We start from the raw sequence: 20,939 nt of genomic DNA, 5'->3' as shown, positions 1-20,939 counted from the left end.
TCACTCATTCCACTAATATTTATGGAGTGCCTGCTCTGTGATAGTCATCATCAGGGATGCAGCAACGAACAGTAGGGTATAATCCTACAGCTCTGGAGTTTCCTGGGCAGGACACACTTAGATCAAACAGGGGCAATTCTTGTGTCTGCGGAAGGATCACCTAGGCTCTGTGGTATTCGGTGGGGGGGCGGGGTATAATTCTTTGTGATTTTATGTCTTTTGTGAGGGGGTTGGGGAAATAGGTATAATTGTTTTTTTTAATCAAGTAAGTATTTGGAAAGTACTGACTTTATTTTTTTATTTCATATTTAGATATTTTATTAATCTAGATATAAATCCTTTTTCATTTTTATTAACACTCAATCAAATGCTTAGAATATTCTGGAGAATCCTAGTGGCTCTTTTTTTTTTTTACATCTTTAATTGCTTTACAATGTTGTGCTAGTTTCTGCTGTATAACAAAGTGAATCAGCTATATGTATACATATATCCCCATATCTCCTCCCTCTTGCGTCTCCCTCTCACCCTCCTTACCCCACCCCTCTAGGGAGTCACAAAGCACCGAGCTGATCTCCCTGTGCCGTGCAGCTGCTTCTCACTAGCTATCTATTTTACATTTGGTAGCGTATATATGTCAGTGCTTCTCTCTCACTTCATCCCAGCTTACCCTTCCCCCCACCCTGTGTCCTCAAGTCCATTCTCTACATCTGTGTCTTTATTCCTGTCCTGCCCTTAGGTTCATCAGAACCATTTTTTTTTTTAGATTCCATATATATGTGTTAGCGTACAGCATTTGTTTTTCTCTTTCTGACTTACTTCACTCTGTATGACAGACTCTAGGTCCATCCACCTCAGTACAAATAACTCAGTTTTATTTCTTTTTATGGCTGAGTAATATTCCATTGTATATATCTTCTTTATCCATTCATCTGTCAATGGACATTTAGGTTGGTTCCATGTCCTGGCTATTGTAAATAGTGCTGCAGTGAACATTGTGGTACATGTCTCTTTTTGAATTACGGTTTTCTCAGGGTATATGCCCAGTAGTGGGATTGCTGGGTCGTATGGGAGTTCTATTTTTAGTTTTTTAAGGAACCTCCATACTGTTCTCCATAGTGGCTGTATCCATTTATATTCCCACCAACAATGCAAGAGGGTTCCATGGAAATAGGTATAATTTTACTACCTGCTATTTTGGGAAGTTGAGAAGGATAAATGAAAGAGATAAGAGATAAATTAACTGGTTTACATATTTAGGAGAGTGACATCACCAAGATGGTGGCATTGGTCATTCCCAACTTAGCTTTCCCTCATAAGAACAACTCACAACTATTCATGGACAAGAAACCATTGAGAAAATCCTAGAACAAACTTAACAGTAACTTGGGCTTAGAGGGAAAAACAGGCTAAAACTAAAGGTCAACACATGTATTTATTGTTATGTATGCTCTCCTGGTATCCCAACAGTGTCTTAATGGAAAGAGATTGGAAACAGAAACAATTTTACCACTCAACAGTAATGTTAAAAAAAACAAAATGCCTTCAAGAATAATCCCTCTTCCTCTGTCTTTAGCCCACTGGTTGTCTCCCTCTTGCTGGTGTCTCTCTCCCACAAACATACCATTTTCTAGTCCTCGCACTCCCACAGTGCATCAACAGAAATAACTCAGCAAATGCAATTAGCTAGTCACTGATACGGTGCAGATCCTTTCACCTCCCCCGTTTAGACTAAGTGACATTATAACAGCATCTGTGGTACCGGAGAAAGGGCAAGCAGGAGCACCGATGCCTCTGCTGCCTCCGCATAAGAAGGGCAGTACTTAATGTCTTACCAAGGTATCAGGAAGAGCATTCAGGACCTTGACACATGAGGACAGGCTGTCATTAGCAGACCAATTGGGCCACATCTTGCCATGGTTAGCACTGCACTGTGGAAATCAGCATGGGCCCTTAGGAAAGAGGAATAGAGGCTTGGTCAGCAAGCCTGATTCTGGAGCCAATGCTGCTGCCTCTGGCTTCTGAGTCTCAGCATCTCTGCAAGTGAGAACAGTAACATCTACCTTCCTACAATCAAAAAGCATGATGCCTATAGGAACCACTAACACTGAATGACAGTGAATGTCAAAGGGGGTTTTAAGTACAAAATGGGGCAACTTCATAGGCATTTATTATATGAGATGATACTGAAAATTTCTGTACTGCTGGAGAGGTTATCTAGCACTTGAAGAAGGATTGTCAGAGACTGGTGGAACAAAAACCACCAGCCATGATAAAGCCACAGAGTTGGAGGAGCAGGCAAAACAGGGACTGATGGAATTGTGGAAAGGCCGAGTGGTTGGCATAACCAAATCCAGAGGTCCATGGAAGGAGAGGAAGGGAAATTGCTGGGATTGAAATGCACTAACAAGCCTCAAGTCACTGGTTGGGTGAGTAGCTCACAGGTACCCAAACCAAGGGGCAGATTGGGACTCATCCTTTCCCTTGCTCATCTGGCACACGCAACTAATTCATACAAATTATTGCTGGAAGCAACCCAAATGTCTGCCAACTGATAAACGGATAAATAAAGTGTGGAACATCCATACAATGGAATATTATTCTACTATAAAAAGGAATAAAGTGGGCTTCCCTCGTGGCACAGTGGTTAAGAATCCACCTACCAATGCAGGGGACACGGGTTCAAGCCCTGGTCCGGGAAGATCCCACATGCCACGGAGCAACTAAGCCCGTGCGCTACAACTACTGAGCCTGCGCTCTAGAGCTTGCAAGCCACAACTACTGAGTCCACACGCCACAACTACTGAAGCCCACACGCCTAGAGCCCGTGCTGTGCAACAAGACAAGCCACCGCAGTGAGAAGTTCACTCTCTGCAACTAGAGAAAGCCTGCTCACAGCAACGAAGACCCAACAGAGCCAAAAATAAAATAAATAAAATAAATAAATTTATATTTTAAAAAAGGAATAAAGTACTGATACCTGCTACAACATGAATAAACTTTGAAAACATGCTAAGTGAAAGACTCCAAACCAGAAGGCCACATATTGTATGATTCCATCTGTATGAAAAGTCCAGAACAGGCAAATACATAGATAACGGAAAGTAGATTAGAGGTTGCCTAGGGCTGGAGAAAGAGGAGAATGGGGAGTGAGTGCTAATGGGTAGTCTTCCCGAGGTGATGAAAATTCTCTCAAATCAATTGTGGTCATGGCATACACATACCATGTGTATGCCACATACACATAATCTGTGAATACACTAAAAGCTATTGAATTGGATACTTTACATGGGTGAATTGCATGGTATATTCCAAAAAGCTCCATAAAGCTGTTATAAAAGAAAAGTCATACTCCCTTTCTGACTCATGCCCAACTAACATTGGCATTCTTTGCTCAAGGCCAAGAGCATCACACAGTTAAATCCCCCTTTCCCAGGAATGCACCTACCAGGAGATGAGAAGGAGCAAGGACAAGGCTGTCTGTGCAGGGACAGGGCTCAGAGACCTCATCAGAAGCTCATGGCAGTGGTTCTGGGGTTTGGCTTCCTCAAGGCATGTTTAATATTCTGTCTTCCTTTAATATTCTGTCTTCCTCCCTCTATTACATTAGAACAATTTAGCTGTTTTGCTTCATCTCTTTTCTTACCAGGCTACACAGAATCAGACTGAAGAAACAAAAATTATCCATCTACCTGCCTTTCCAAATACATGATGGTCTAAAGAGGATCTATCTCAGTTAGGGCCAACCTTGGTCCTCACCAACAACCACTCGCTGACATTTCTGCACAAACCCATAGTTATGTCACCTTTGCTCTCACATATGCCAGATGACAAGTGTCCCATCTACCCAACATAAGCCATTCCTATTACACTCTCTCCCAGGGCTCTTTTCCTTCTTAGCACTTGTCTCAGTTTTATATGTGTGTTTGCTTATATCCATCTCCTCCATTAGCCTGTAAGTGTCACCATAGTGTAACAACCTGGCAGTGAAGCTCACCACCTTGGCCCCTGCATACTGTACCTGGCACAGAGCCTGGCACAGGCCAGAATTTCTGTGAGCATTTGCTGAAGGAATAATCGAGCCCTGGTGTGCTGCTTTGGAGATGTGCCATGATCAAGATGACCTTGTTTCTTTTAAGCAATATTTCACAGTCAAAAGAGTCAGAGCTCCTCCACTTGTCTCCTTAATGAGCATGCATTTTCCCCCAAGCATTCCTCCCTTTGGGCACTACTCCTCTTTTATGTGGCATAGATAACCATGTGACCCTATGGGTTGTTATTATGGCCACTTCAATTGGTTCAAGCTTAGGCACATGACCAAAACTGGGCCAATCAGAATCCCCCTGAAACTTCTCCACCAGCACTTTCAGGAAAGATGCTCTAACGCAGATTTTTCAACATCAGCCCTATTCACTTTTTGGTCAAGATGATTGTCTGCCCTATGCATTCTAGGATGTATATCAGCATTCCTGATAGATTCCAGTAACAAGCCCCAGTATGGACAACAAAAAACTTTCTCAGATACTGCCAAAAATCCCTTGGGGAGTGCAAAAGTAACCCCAGTTAAGACCCACTGCTGTAAGATGTGCCTGTGAAAAAAATAAACTGGTTTTGCTTGCATCTGTGTCCCCTGGGGCTCCCTGGAAGGAAGCTTCCATGCAGAAGCCATCTGCAGGAGGAGAGGCCAACAGAAAAACAGTAAGAAAGCTGAGAGATGGGGAGAAACCTAATGACATCTAAATCTCATTTGGGTGTGATTTTTAGGTTATCTGCAACTAAAGCAGACTCCTGACACGTAGGACCATACATAACTATCCTTTCTGAAGCCAAGTATGACCCCAGTATCTCTTGCAGAGTCACATTTGCCTATTCCAACCACAGGTGAGCTGGTTAAAAAAGGCTCATGATCAGCCAAAAACAAACAAACACAAAAACTGTCTGCTATCCATTGGGGCATCTTTTACAACTTTTGTATTCTTCATATCTTTTTTAGTACAGTGTGGGACACAAAGTAGCTATCACCCAAAAGTGGTTGAATGATAGTGTGTGTGTTAGTTTCCTAGGGCTGCCTTCACAAATTACCACAAACTGGGTGGCTTAAAACAGTGGAAATTTCTTCTCTCACAGTTCTAGAGGCCAGAAGTCTGAAATCAAGGTGTCAGCAGGATTGCTTCCTTCTGGAAGCTCTAAGGGAGAATCTGTTCCAAGCCTCTTTCCTAGCTCCTGGTGGATGCCAGCAACCCTTGGCATTCCTGGACTTATAGCTGCATCACTCCAGTCTCTGCATCTCATGGCCTTCTTCTCTGTGCTTCTGTGTATATGATGCCGTCTCTTCTTATAAGAACATCAGTCATTGGATTTTGGGCCCACTCTAACCTAGTTGACCTCATCTTAACTAATTACATCTGCAAAGACCCTAATTCCAAATCAAGCCACATTCTGAGGTGCCAGGTGGATGTGAATTTGTGGGGGACACTATTCAATCCACTACAGAAGGTGTAGCAATACTTTATGTTAGAAAGCCCTACAGCTTTCACAGCATTTTCAAGAAAATAAATAGAGCAGGCAGGCATGAAAGTCCCCTTTTTTCAAGGATGCTCTGAAGTGGAGCACTCTGAGCTTCACAGAGTGAGTTAGAAAACCACTTTACAGCATCAGCTGGGAAACTGGAGACAAGCTGGATTGCCTGTCTGCAGACCACTATGCCTCTCTTTCTTACTCTGTCTTAAATTTCATCTGCAGACTCAGTATGTGGATCTAAATGCTGCTTATATTGTTTTAAGAATCATCTGAGTTTCCATTTGCAGTTCTATCCAAAGCAATGTAACACCACAGCCAACCAAAGGAGTTACTATTTCTTTTCCCAGTTTATTTTGCAACATGGGTATGCATTTCTAAATGCATGCGTTAATCAAACTGCCTACTAGATGATTTGTCCCAGAGGATAAGGACAAGGACTCCAGCAGAGCACTAGCAGCCAAAAGCTTGCCATTTGAGAGTTATTATGTATCAAAGGCCTTTGTTCTCCTATGATCACTACCAGTGGCTCCTGGGTGGAAGCACAGGAGAAAACAGAAGGCAACTTTGCTTTGTTTCATGGCCAAATCCTAAATTGGAAAGGTTAATGGTTGTAATATCATATTGCAGGACTAAAACCTAAATTGGAGCTAAAAGCATCACTCCAAGGACACATTTTGAAGTAGGGTCATGCTTACCTCCAGTTATCATTGATAATCATTTGAAGTGTTGGGATTATCTACACTCATCCTTGCTTTCCAGTAAGAAATACGACTTGATTTTCATTTGCAAAAGTGAACTCTATGTCCTCTCCATTTACTATCAGGGTCTAGTCAGCTCAAGAATTTAACAGAGGGGGAGGAGTCAAGATGGCGGTGTGGGAGGACGTGGAGTTCGCATGTCCCCACAACTAGGGCACCAGCTGGACGCTGGTGGGGGACCTCGACACTCAAGGAGACAGGAGGAACCCCCAAGCGACCAGGTAGGATGTGGGGGGACTGAGGTGGGAGGAGAAGTGGAGGCTGGACAGCACCGGAGTCCCTGAGGGGTGGCAGGGAAGGGGGAGTGACCCTCGGGGGCTTGGAGGATTGGGCAGAGCACGCCTAGCATTTCCACTGCCCATTCAGGCCCTGGGAAGCCTGCTGGGCTCCCGGGCTGGGTCCTCTGTTTTCCGGGGCCCCCTCCAGCCTTGTGGGTCCTAGGGACATGGGAGGGAGGGAGAAGGGGGGAAGAGGAGAGGCGGATGGTGGGGGAGGGACCCTCCAGGACCAGAGGATCAGGGAGGCGCGGTGGGCATTTCCCCTGCCCACTCAGCCCTGGGAAGACTGCTGGGACCCCAGGCCGGGTCCCCCACCCTCTGAGGCCCCATCCAGCTGCAGGGGTCCTAGGGGCATAGGAGGGAGGTGGAGGGGGAAGAAGAAGAGAGGCCAATGGGGAGGGGCGCTCCAGGATCAGTGGTTCGGGGGGAACATGCCTACTCACCCATTCAGGCCCAGTGAGCCTGCTGGGGTCCTGGATCTGGTCCTCCACCCTCCAAAGCCTGGGTGGAGGCTGTGTTGGGTCCCTAGGTCCCTCCTACTGTGTTGACCCTAAGCCCCACCCCACCCCCAGGGCCTTTTCCAGCTCTGTGGGTCCTAAGCATAGGCCCCACCCACCACCTAAACCCGCCCCTGCCTAAGCCCCGCCCCCCACAGCCAAGGCCTTTTTTTCCTCCTCTTTTTTACTATTGTGGTTCCGTTTTACCTTCTGGTTGTTGTTTCATCTACATTTTAATTTTTTTATTCTTTCTAACATATCTGTTAGTTTTCGAATCTTATTTTATTTTTTACTCTTTGTTATTGTTCTGCTTCTTTTTTTTCTTTTTTTCTTTTTTGCCACCCTGCATGACTGGCTGGATCTTGGTTCACGAGTTGGGGCTCATGCCTCAGCTCCTGCAGTGGGACCTCCAAGTCCAAACTACTGGACTAACAGAGAACCTCAGACACCAGGGAATATTCATCAGAGTGAGATCTCCCGCAGGTCCTCATCTCAGCACCAAGACCCAGCTCTACCCAACAGCTTACCAACTCCAGTGGTGGAAGCGTCAGGCCAAACAACCAGTAATACGGGAACACAAACCCACCCATCAAAAAATTTAAAAAATGAGATGACAAAAAAATGTGACACAGATGAAGGAGCAAGGTAAAAACTTACAAGACCAAATAAATGAAGAAGAAATAGGCAACCTACCTGAATTCAGTAAGGATAGTAAAGATGTAAAGAATTCAGAGTAATGATAGTAAAGATGATCCAGAATCTCAGAAATAGAATGGAAGAACGGATTGAGAAAATACAAGAAATGTTTAACAAAGATCTAGAAGAACTAAAGAACAAACAAACAGGGATGAACAACACAATAATTGAAATGAAAAATACACTAGAAGGAATCAATAACAGAATGAGGCAGGAGAATGAATAAGTGAGCTAGAAGACAGAATGGTAGAAATACCTGCCGAGGAGCAGAACAAAGAATGAAAAGAATTGAATATAATCTCAGAGACCTCTGGGATAACACTAAACACACCAACATTCGATTCATAAGGGTGCAGAGAAAAGAGAAAAAGAAAGGGTCTGAGAAAATATTTGAAGACATTATAGCCGAAAACTTCCCTCAGATGGGAAAGGAAATAGTCACCCAAGTCCAGGAAGCACAGAGAGTCCCATACAGGATAAACTCTAGAAAAACACACCAAGACACATATTAATCAAACTAACAAAAATTAAATTCAAAGAAAAAATATTAAAAGCAGCAAGGGAAAAACAAAAAATAACATACAAAGGAATCCCCATAAGGTTATCACATGATTTTTCAGCAGAAACTGCAGGCCAGAAGGAAGTGGCAGGATATACTTAAAGTAATGAAAGAGAAAAACCTGCAACCAAGATTACTCTACCCAGCAAGGATCTCATTCAGATTCGATGGAGAAGTCAAAAGCTTTAGAGAGAAGCAAAAGCTAAGAGAATTCAGCACCACCAAACCAGCTTTACAACAAATGTTAAAGAAACTTCTCTAGGTGGGAAACACAAGAGAAGAAAAAGACCCACAAAAACAAACCCAAAACAATTAAGAAAATGGTAATAGGAACATACATATCGATAATAACCTCAAATGTAAATGGATTAAATGCTCCAACCAAAAGACACAGACTGGCTGAATGGATACAAAAACAAGACCCATATATATGCTGTCTACAAGAGACCCGCTTCAGACCTAGGGACACATACAGACTGAAAGTGAATGGATGGGAAAAGATATTCCATGCAAATGGAAATCGAAAGAGAGCTGGAGTAGCAATACTTGTACCAGATAAAATAGACTTTAAAATAAAGACTGTTACAAGAGACAAAGAAGGACACTACATAATGATCACGGGATCAATCCAAGAAGAAGATAGAACAATTATAAATATTTATGCACCCAACATAGGAGCACCTCAATACATAAGGCAAATGCTAACAACCATAAAAGGGGAAATCGACAGTAACACAATAATAGTAGGGGACTTTAACACCCCACTTACACCAATGGACAGATCATCCAAACACAAAATAAATAAGGAAACACAAGCTTTAATGACACAATAGACCAGACAGAGTTAATTGATATTTATAGGACATTCCACCTGAACGTGGCAGAATACACTTTCTTCTCAAGTGCACGCAGAACATTCTCCAGGATAGATCACATCTTGGGTCACAAATCAAGCCTCAGAAAATTTAAGAAATTTGAAATCATATCAAGCATCTTTTCTGACCACAGTGCTATGAGACTGGAAATCAATTACAGGAAAAAAACTGTAAAAAACACAAATAAATGGAGTCTAAACAGTGTGCCACGAAATAACCAAGAGATCACTGAAGAAATCAAAGAAGAAATAAAAAAAAATGCATAGAAACAAATGACAATGAAAACACAATGACCCAAAACCTATGGGATGCAGCAAAAGCAGTTCTGAGAGGGAAGTTTACAGCAATTCAATCTCACCTCAAGAAACAAGAAAAATCTCAAATAAACAATCTAACCCTACACTTAACACAACTAGAGAAAGAAGAACAAAGAAAACCCAAAGTCAATAGAAGGAAAGGAATCATAAAGATCAGAATAGAAATAAATGAAATAGAATCAAAGAAAACAACAGCAAAGATCAATGAAAGTAAAAGTTGGTTCTTTGAGAAGATAAATAAAATTGATAAACCCTTAGCCAGACTCATCAAGAAAAAAAGGGAGAGGACACAAATCAATAAAATTAGAAATGAAAAAGGGGAAATCACAACTGACACAGCAGAAATACAAAGGATTATAAGAGGCTACTACAAACAACTATATGTCAATAAAATGGACAACCACAAAGAAATGGACAAATTCTCAGAAAGGTACAATTTTCCAAGATTGAACCTGGAAGAATTAGAAAATATAAACAGACCTATCACAAGTAATGAAATTGAAACTGTAATTAAACATCTTGCAACAAACAAAAGTCCAGGACCAGATGGCTTCTCAGGCGAATTCTATCAAACATTTAGAGAAGAGCTAATGAAATTAGACCACTACCTAACACCATATACAAAAATAAACTCAAAATGGATTAAAGACTTAAATGTAAGACTGGACACTGTAAAACTCTTAGAGGAAAACTGGAAAAACACTCTTTGACATAAACCACAGCAAGATCTTTTTGACCCACCTCCTAGAGTGTCAGAAATAAAAACAAAAATAAACAAATAGGACTTAATTAAACTTAAAAGCTTTTGCACAGCAAAGGAAACCATAAACAAGACAAAAAGACAACCCTCAGAATGGGAGAAAATATTTGCTAATGAAGCAACAGACAAAGGATTAATCGCCAAAATATACAAACAGCTCATGGAGCTCAATATCAAAAAGGCAAACAACCCAATCCAAAAATGGGCGGAAGACCTAAATAGACATTTCACCAAAGAAGACATACAGATGGCCAAGAGGCACAGGAAAAGATCCTCAACATCACTAATTAGTAGAGAAATGCAAATCAAAACTACAATGAGGTATCACCTCACACAGGTCAGAATGGCCATCTTAAAAAAATCTACAAATAATGAATGCTAGAGAGGGTGTGGAGAAAAGGGTACCCTTTTGCACTGTTGGTGGGAATGTAAATTGATACAGCCACTATGGAAAACAGTATGGAGGTTCCTTAAAAAACTAAAAATAGAACTATGGTATGACCCAGCAATCCCACTACTGGGCATATACCCTGAGAAAACCATAATTCAAAAAGAGTCATGTACCCCAGTGTTCACTGCTGCACTATTTACAATATCCAGGACATGGAAACAACCTAAATGTCCAACAATATATGAATGGATAAAGGAGATGTGGTACATATATACAATGGAATATTACTCACCCATAAAAAGGAACGAAATTGGGTCATTTGTAGAGATGTGGATGGGCCTAGAGTCTGTCATACAGAGCGAAGTAATCCAGAAAGAGAAAAACAAATATCATATATTAACACATATAAGTGGAATCTAGGGAAATGGTATAGATGAACCTATTTGTAGGACAGGAATAGAGATGTAGACGTAGAGAACGGACATGTGGACACAGAGGGGGAAAGGGAGGGTGGGATAAATTGGGTGATTAGGTTTCACATAAATACAGTACCATGTGTAAAATAGATAGCTAGTGGGAACCTGCTGTATAGCACAGGGCAGCTCAGCTCATTGCTCTGTGACGACCTGGATGGGTGGGAGGGAGGTCCAAGAGAGAGGAGATATAGGTATACATACAGCTGATTCACTTCATTTTACAGCAGAATAACACAACATTATAAAACAATTTTACTCCAATTTTTTTAAAAAAGGAATTTAATAGAGTGATAATTCTCACTAAGATGTACAGTTTTTCAAGTAACAAAGAGTTATTCATCATAGCCAGACCATAAATAGTACTTTAAGTGATGGATTTACTAAAACTGGTTCTCACATCATAGACTTCATCTCTGTCTGTGTCTATGTCTGCCTAAAGGAGGATGATAGATGGGAGCCATGTTCTTCCAGGATCCAGTCCCAGAAGTGATGGCTCAAACTTGGGGGAGGGGGATAGGAAGTCAAGTCATTAACTTGTGCAGTGATATTGATCACTTGTTAGGGTTTGGGCTCCATTTTCCTACTCACATGTGCAAAGGACAACTTTGTTCTCGACATTCTGGCCAGAGGACAGTCCATCCTCTCAAAGTTCTAATCAATTGGCACAAAGAGGGTGAGAAGTCACAGGACACCCAGAGCTGCTGGGGTATTTCATTGGCCTAAGCCTACCCACAGCCTCTCTTTTTCAGGACTGCAGCCTCTGGGATCCCTGATGCCAAGTAATCCACATCAGAAGTATCTCAAGGGCCTCCAGAGAGTGAGCTGGTACTCAACTTACCTTCCAAAGGCCTGTTTTGAGCAAACAAAATACCCTAGCCAAAAGAAATCATGTTTTTATAGGCAATAATTTAATCACCTGAATTAGAAGAAGAAAAAAAAAGTTCATCTCTCCCTAACCTTCTGAAACTACACCAAACTACATAGAAACTATCAAAATCCATCCCTCAGACGTGAAGAGCACAGATTTGGTTTTGAGCTGTAATGTGTAATTCATGCTTTCAATATCCATGTGTGTTTATGCAAACCTCTTTAATTATTCGCCCCAGAAGATTTTATTCATGAGTGTGTGTAACACTATGCTAATTGATGACTTTTTTCCTTTGAATAAAAGAGGAATGCAAGTAGAAACCTGAGCTGTAAACAAAAATTTAAATATCAAAACAGAATTCTAAAGATGAAGTTGATAATTCTGCCTACCTTGGTGGCTTCAACTCCCACAATTCCCCTTCACATCCAGTCAATTGAGCCAGTTGCAAAAGGTCCAAAATCCTTGTTCTCCTCGGTGACTTCTCTGGGCCCTCCAGCAAGAATGTCTCTCTTCCTCTGTCTTATTTACTTCCAGAGTCTTTCTTCTGTGCTTTTCACAAGGCAGATGTGAAGCAAATTTGTTGAATCAAATCTCAGTGTTAGGTCTTCCTTGGTGTGGCGCAGTGGTTAAGAATCCACCTGCCAATGCAGGGGACACGGGTTCGAGCCCTGGTCTGGGAAGATCCCACATGCCACAGAGCAACTAAGCCCGTGTGCCACAACTACTGAGCCTGCGCTCTAGAGCCTGTGAGCCACAACAAGAGAAGTCACCACAATGAGAACCCCGCGCACCACAAGGAAGATCCAGTGCAGCCAGAAATAAATAAATAAAACAAATAAATTAAAAAAAAAAAAAATCTCAGTGTTAGACGTTAGTCAAACCCACAGAAGCTAGAAAATTTTACAGACCTCATGATGGCACATTTGCATCATGAGAGCAGACAACTCAATATCTTAATCCCAAATCTAGAGTTTGAATAACAGACTTAGATGGTTAAACCTCTGCACTCTTTCCCAGTGCATTTCAAGACCCATCCTCATTATGCCCTCTCCCCTTCCCATCACCATAATAGCACATGTTTCGTAATGAACAGGGAGTATAGTACCAGGAGAAAGAAGAGCAATGAGCCCAACTTTTTCCCGTAGTGAAGAGAAGTGACTCCTCAGGGGCCTCCCTGATGATCTTGTGGGTTCTTAATTAACACCAACAAATTGGCAATTGAAAGTCTTCATAGATCAATGTGTTTCTGATTTCTTGGCCCAAAGGCTACTACTCAGAAGCTTAAGCCTCTATTCAATATCCAGGCTATAATACATATATCAGTTGGAGTTTTCAGCCTCTTGAGATCTGGGTGAAATTGCCTCATCTCATGCAGTGTCTGGCCTTTAGGACTACAACACTTCTCCAAGGCAATTAGATCTGGAAATCCCTGTTGTGTTTCTCTACTTCTCAGGAGTCTTTTCCTCACCTGACACCTCAACATACTCAATCATCTTAGACAAATCAGTTCATCTGTGGTTTTTCATTTAAAAACGCTATATATTCTTACCCAAAACATTCTTAATTTGTTTAATATCTGAGATTCCTAGGAAGGGTTCACATTGTGGATGGTACAAGAATGTATTCTGAAAACCTCTGTTAGCCATTTCTACCCTCCAAAGTTTTTACTCTCACCTTACCTCTAAGGGTTCATCTTTTGTACCGTCTCTTCTCAGAGACCAGGGCTTTATCCTTCCATCCTTCTCTTCTTTATCACCTCTTCTGTCATGAAAATGACAAATAAGACCTCACCCCCTTTGTGGGTCTGCCCTCTTTCCTCACTTTCTGTCACCAGCTGACACCTATCTCTTTGGTCTCTAACTTTCTACCCCAAGTGCCTATCCAGGTATTTTTCCAAATATAATCCTCTCCCTAAGAAAAATTATCTTGCCAGACATATTAAGCAAGTACAAGTTTTTTCCCAAGTTGTTTCAAGAGAAAAGAAAATAATTATACATCTGACTGTCTAACTCTACCTAAATCACATAAAGAGCCCACAATATGCCCCAGAATAAAAATAGATGTCAGCTGTCAACTAGAAATCAATATATTGAACAGTAATAAAAACATTATTTGGATGGAATAAAGGGAAGAGGGGCTACATTGCTGGGTGGATTGAAAATAGTCACTGTCTATAGAACTTTCCCCTGTAAGATCTCATCTACCCAAGACAGCTCACCACAATTCCACCTAAGCAGCCTCTTTTATAAATCTTCCCATCAAGCAGTTCAGTTAATAAGGTAGTGACTGACACAACATAAACCATAGTAAGACCCAAACTGGGGATATAGGAAGATACATAATACCAGAAAAGAAATAGATCCCGTCAGCCATGAAGTAAGGATTGGCATTTTAGTGCAAGGCCAAAATCAAGTCTGAAGAATAAAAGAGGCCAAATGTTATAAAAGGCAGGTAAAAGAGTTTTAACTTGGAAATGGAGGCCAAAGTTTAAGAATCTGGAAAGCACATCAAGCAGTAAGAAACAGGTGATCAAATTTTGTTACGGAGGTCAGGGTTTATCAGACCCTAAGCTATTTTCAATGGACCAGCATGCTCAAGTCATTCTGGGTCTGTGACTTATCAAAGGTCCCTCCTGGCCCCAGACAGATCTCTGCAACACAAAATGGGTGGTGCCATCTCACAGTCTAGACACAGTCCTAATAAAGATGAAAAGGGAGAAGGAAATTTATTCTACAATTCAATTATGTCAGTCAGTGGCACATTTCTTTCCCAAGTCACAAAGACATTTACATAGTCTGACATTGCAAGGCAGATATCTCAAAACTAAACTTCTGGAATGAAAGAAAATGGATTTTAAATTGCAGAGGTAACATTTCTATTTCATGCCATCTGTTATAACTCAAGTTTCCCCAAATAGATTATTCACGAGAAAGGATACAAAAAAAAAAAAGAGATCAAAATTATGTCATGGAAACAAAGAAATTAAAAAATGATGATAAATAATCATTATTCAAAATAATTTTTAAAGTACTGAATCAATTTTTTTTAACTTAAAATGTAGTTAGAGATTATTGATTATGCATCAGTGTTCTTGGATGCACCAAAATGATGATATATTAAACCTTTTCCTGAAATAAACCTAGAATATGAGTGCACATTCTATGTATTTTACAAATCTCCTAGCACGAGTACTGAAGTGTGAGCATTTGTCTTAAGAATGTTCTACTCTGCAGAGTCCCTTTGAAATCTGAGATGGTGGATAAAGGCAGCTGGTCAAGGATTAGGAGTCCTGGACATTTTACTGCAGGCACAGGTAAACCCAGTGTTTGGATCTGATCAATAACCAAAGTTACTGGACTAACACCACATTTGTCCTCTATATTAATCTCACTTTGAATGGATGAGCAAGAAGCGACAAGTATATTGGAGGCCTTCTTAAAGTACTGAATTCCAGAGGCTGGGCAGATAAACTGAGAAGATACAGGGTCCTGCCCCATCTGTGAAGATTTTAGGGGTCCAGTGGTCTCGGACATACCAGGATATCGCCTCTAAAGTGAAGGACAAATTACTACATCTTGTGCTTCCCACCACTAAGGAGGAAGCACCATGCCTGGTAGGCCTAGGGTGACTAACTGTCTCGGTTTGTCCAGTTCTGGGGCATTTTCTGGGGTGCAGGACTCCTAGTGCTAAAACTGAACAGTCCCAGGCAAACTTGGATGGTTAGTCAACCTAGTAGGCCTCTTATAATTTTTTTAATAGATATTTATTGGAGTATGATTGCTTCACAATACTGTTAGTTTCTGTTGTACAACAAAGTAAATCAGCCATATGCATACATATCCCCTCCCTCTTGAGCCTCCCTCCCATCCTCCCTATCCCACCCCTCTGGGCCATCACAAAGCACCGAGATGATCTCCCTGTGCTATGCTGCAGCTTCCCACTAGCTATTTTACATTTGGTAGTGTATATATGTCGACGCTACTCTCACTTCGCCCCAGCTTCCCCCTCCCATCCCGTGTCCTCAAGTCCATTCTTTATGTCTACATCTTTATTCCTGCCCTGCAACTAGTTTCATCAGTACCATTTTTTTTTTAGATTCCATATATATGCGTTAGCATATGGTATTTGTTTTTCTCTTTCTGACTTACTTCACTCTGTATGATAGACTCTAGGTCCATCCACATCTCTACAAATAACTCAATTTCTTTTCTTTTTATGGCTGAGTAATATTCCATTGTATATGTGTGCCACATCTTCTTTACCCATTCATCTGTCGATGGACACTTAGGTTGCTTCAATGTCCTGGCTATTGTAAATAGTGCTGCAGTGAACATTGTGGTACATGTCTCTTTCTGAATTATGGTTTCTCAGGGTATATGCCCAGGAGTGGGATTGCTGGGTTGTATGGTAGTTCTATTTTTAGTTTTTTAAGGAACCTCCATACTGTTTTCCATAGTGGTTGTATCAATTTACATTCCCACCAACAGTGCCAGAGGGTTCCCTTTTCACCGCACCCTTTCCAGCATTTATTGTTTCTAGATTTTTTGATAATGGCCATTCTGACCAGTGTGAGGTGATATCTCATTGTAGCTCTGATTTGCATTTCTCTAATAATTAGTGATGTTGAGCATCTTTTCCTGTGCCTCTTGACCATCTGTATGTCTTCTTTGGTGAAATGTCTATTTAGGTCTTCCACCCATTTTTGGATTGGGTTGTTTGTCTTTTTGATATTGAGCTCCATGGGCTGTTTTTATATTTTGGCGATTAATCCTTTGTCTGTTGCTTCATTAGCAAATATTTTCTCCCATTCTGAGGGTTGTCTTTTTGTCTTGTTTATGGTTTCCTTTGTTGTGCAAAAGCTTTTAATTAAGTCTGATTTGTTTATTTTTGTTTTTATTTCCATTTCTCTAGGAGATGGATCAAAAAAGATTTTGCTGTGGTATATGTCAAAGAGTGTTTTTCCTATGTTTTCCTCTAAGAGTTTTATAGTGTCTGGTCTTAATTTAAGTCTTTAATCCATTTGGAGTTCATTTTTGTGTATGGTGTTAGGCAGTGTTCTAATTTCACTCTTTTACATGTAGCTGTCCAGTTTTCCCAGCACCACTTATTGAAGAGGCTGTCTTTTCTCCATTGTATGTTCTTGCCTCCTTTGTTGTAAATTAGGTGACCATATGTGTGTGAGCTTATCTCTGGGCATTCTATCCTGTACCATTGATCTATATTTCTGTTTTTGTGCCAGTACCATACTGTCTTGATTACTATAGCTTTGTGGTATAGTTTGCAGTCGGGAAGCCTGATTCCTCCAGCTCTGTTTTTCTTTCTCAAGATTGCTTTGGCTATTTAGGGTCTTTTGTGTTTCCCTACGAATTGTAAAATTTTTTGTTCTAATTCTGTGAAGAATAACATTGGTAGTTTGATAGGGATTACATTGAATCTGTAGATTGCTTTGGGTAGTACAGTCATTTTCACAATGTTTTTTCTTCCAACCCAAGAACATGGTATATTTCTCAATCTGTTTATGTCACCTTTGATTTCTTTCATCAGTGTTTTATAGTTTTCTGAGTACAAGTCTTTCAACTCCTTAGGCAGGTTTATTCCTAGGTGTTTTATTCTTTTTGTTGCAATGGTAAATGGGAGTGTTTCCTTAATTTCTCTTTCTGATTTTTCATTGTTGGTGTATAGAAATGCTAGAGATTTCTGTGCATTAAATTTGTATCCTGCAACCTTACCAAATTCATTGATTAATTCTAGTAGTTTTCTCGTGGCATCTTTAGGATTTTGTATGTATAGTATCATGTCATCTGCAAACAGTGACAGTTTCATTTCTTCTTTTCCAATTTGTATTCCTTTTATTTCTTTTTCTTCTCTCATTGCCATGGCTAGGACTTCCAAAACTATGTTGAATAAGAGTGGTGAGAGTGGACATCCTTGTCTTGTTCCTGATCTTAGTGGAAATGCTTTCAGTTTTTCACCATTGAATATGCTTGCTGTGGGTTTGTCATATATGGCCTTTATTATGTTGAGGTAGGGTCACTCTATGCCCATTTTCTGGAGAGTTGTTTTCATAAATGGGTGTTGAATTTTGTCAAAAGCTTTTTCTGCATCTACTGAGATGATCATATGGTTTTTATTCCTTAATTTGTTAATGTGGTATATCACATTGATTGATTTGCATATATTGAAGAATCCTTGCATCCCTGGGATAAATCCTACTTGATCATGGTGTATGATGCTTTTAATGTGCTGTTGGATTCTGTTTGCTAGTATTTTGTTCAGGATTTTTGCATCTATGTTCATCAGTGATATGGGTCTATAATTTTCTTTTTTTGTGATATCTTTTTCTGGTTTTTGTATCAGGGTGATGGTGGCTTTGTAGAATGAATTTGGGAGTGTTTCTCCCTCTGCAATTTTTGGGAAGAGTTTGAGAGGGATTGGTGTTAGCTCTTCTCCAAATGTTTGATAGAATTTGCCTGTGAAGCCATCTGGTCCTGGACTTTTGTTTGTTGCAAGATGTTTAATTACAGTTTCAATTTCATTACTTGTGATACGTCTATTTATATTTTCTAATTCTTCCTGGTTCAGTCTTCAAAAATTGTACCTTTCTAAGAGTTTGTCCATTTCTTCATGGTTGTCCATTTTATTGGCATATAGTTGTTTGTAGTAGTCTCTTATAATCCTTTGTATTTCTGCTGTGTCAGTTGTGATTTCCCCTTTTTCATTTCTAATTTTATTGATTTGTGTCCTCTCCCTTTTTTTCTTGATGAGTCTGGCTAAGGGTTTATCAATTTTATTTATCTTCTCAAAGAACCAACTTTTACTTTCATTGATCTTTGCTGTTGTTTTCTTTGATTCTATTTTATTTATTTCTGTTCTGATCTTTATGATTTCTTTCCTTCTATTGACTTTGGGTTTTCTTTGTTCTTCTTTCTCTAGTTGTGTTAAGTGTAGGGTTAGATTGTTTATTTGAGATTTTTCTTGTTTCTTGAGGTGAGATTGAATTGCTATAAACTTCCCTCTCAGAACTGCTTTTGCTGCATCCCATAAGTTTTGGGTCATTGTGTTTTCATTGTCATTTGTTTCTAAGTTTTTTTCATTTCTTCTTTGATTTCTTCAGTGATCTCTTGGTTATTTCGTGGCACACTGTTTAGACTCCATTTATTTGTGTTTTTTACAGTTTTTTTCCTGTAATTGATTTCCAGTCTCATAGCACTGTGGTCAGAAAAGACGCTTGATATGATTTCAAATTTCTTAAATTTTCTGAGGCTTGATTTGTGACCCAAGATGTGATCTATCCTGGAGAATGTTCTGCGTGCACTTGAGAAGAAAGTGTATTCTGCCACGTTCAGGTGCAATGTCCTATAAATATCAATTAAATCTATCTGGTCTATTGTGTCATTTAAAGCTTGGGTTCCCTTATCTATTTTTTGCTTGGATGATCTGTCCATTGGTATAAGTGGGGTGTTAAAGTCCCCTACTATCATTGTGTTACTGTAAGTTTCTCTTTTCATGGTTGTTAGCATTTGCCTTATGTATTGAGGTGCTCCTATGTTGGATGCATAAACATTTATAATTGTTATATCTTCTTGGATTGATCCTTTGATCATTATGTAGTGTCCCTCCTTATCTCTTGTAACAGTCTTTATTTTAAAGTCTATTTATCTGGTATGAGTATTGCTACTCCAGCTTTCTTTTGATTTCCATTTGCATGGAATATCTTTTCCCATCCATTCACTTTCAGTCTGTATGTGTCCCTAGGTCTGAAGTGGGTCTCTTGTAGACAGCATATATATGGGTCTTGTTATTGTATCCATTCAGCCAGGGTGTGTCTTTTGGTTGGGGCATTTAATCCATTTACATTCGAGGTTATTATCAATATGTATGTTCCTATTAACATTTTCTTAATTGTTTTGGGTGTATTTTTGTGGGTCTTTTTCTCTCTTGTGTTTCCCAACTAGAGAAGTTTCTTTAGCATTTGTTTTAAAGCTGGTTTGGTGGTGCAGAATTCTCTTAGCTTTTGCTTGTCTGAAAGGCTTTTGATTTCTCCATCGACTCTGAATGAGATCCTTGCTGGGCAAAGTAATCTTGGTTTTAGGTTTTTCTCTTTCATCACTTTAGGTATATCCTGCCACTCCCTTCTGGCCTGCAGAGTTTCTGCTGAAAAATCATCTGATAACCTTATGGGGATTCCTTTGTATGTTATTTTTTGGTTTTCCCTTGCTGCTTTTAATATTTTTTCTTTGAATTTAATTTTTGTTAGTTTGAGTAATATGTGTCTTGGTGTGTTTTTCCTAGGGTTTATTCTGTATGGGACTCTCTGTGCTTCCTGGACTTGGGTGACAATTACCTTTCCCATCTTAGGGAAGTTTTTGACTATAATCTCTTCAAATATTTTCTCAGACCCTTTCTTTTTCTCTTCTTTTTCTGGGACCCCTATAATTCGAATGTTGCTGTATTTAGTGTTGTACCAGAGGTCTCTGAGATTGTCTTCAATTCTTTTCATTCTTTTTTCTTTATTCTGCTCCTCAGCAGTTATTTCCACCATTCTGTCTTCTAGCTCACTTATTCGTTCTTCTGCCTCACTTATTCTGTTATTGATTCCTTCTAGTGTATTTTTCATTTCAGTTATTGTGTTGTTCATCTCTGTTTGTTTGTTCTTTAGTTCTTCTACATCTTTGTGAAACGTTTCTTGTATTTTCTCAATCCGTGCCTCCATTCTATTTCCAGGATTCTGGATCATCTTTACTATTATTACTCTGAATTCTTTTTCAGGTAGGTTGCCTATTTCCTCTTCATTTATTTGATCTTGTAGTTTTTTACCTTGCTCCTTCATCTATGACATATTTTTTTGCCATCTCATTTTTTTTTTTTTTTTTAATGAGTGAGATTGTTTTCCTGTCTTACTGGTTGTTTGGCCTGAGGCTTCCAGCACTGGAGTTTGTAGGCTGTT

Source organism: Eubalaena glacialis, chromosome 4 (assembly GCF_028564815.1).
Source record: "Eubalaena glacialis isolate mEubGla1 chromosome 4, mEubGla1.1.hap2.+ XY, whole genome shotgun sequence".
Classification (NCBI taxonomy): domain Eukaryota; kingdom Metazoa; phylum Chordata; class Mammalia; order Artiodactyla; family Balaenidae; genus Eubalaena; species Eubalaena glacialis.
Note: the sequence above shows the minus strand (reverse complement) of the source record.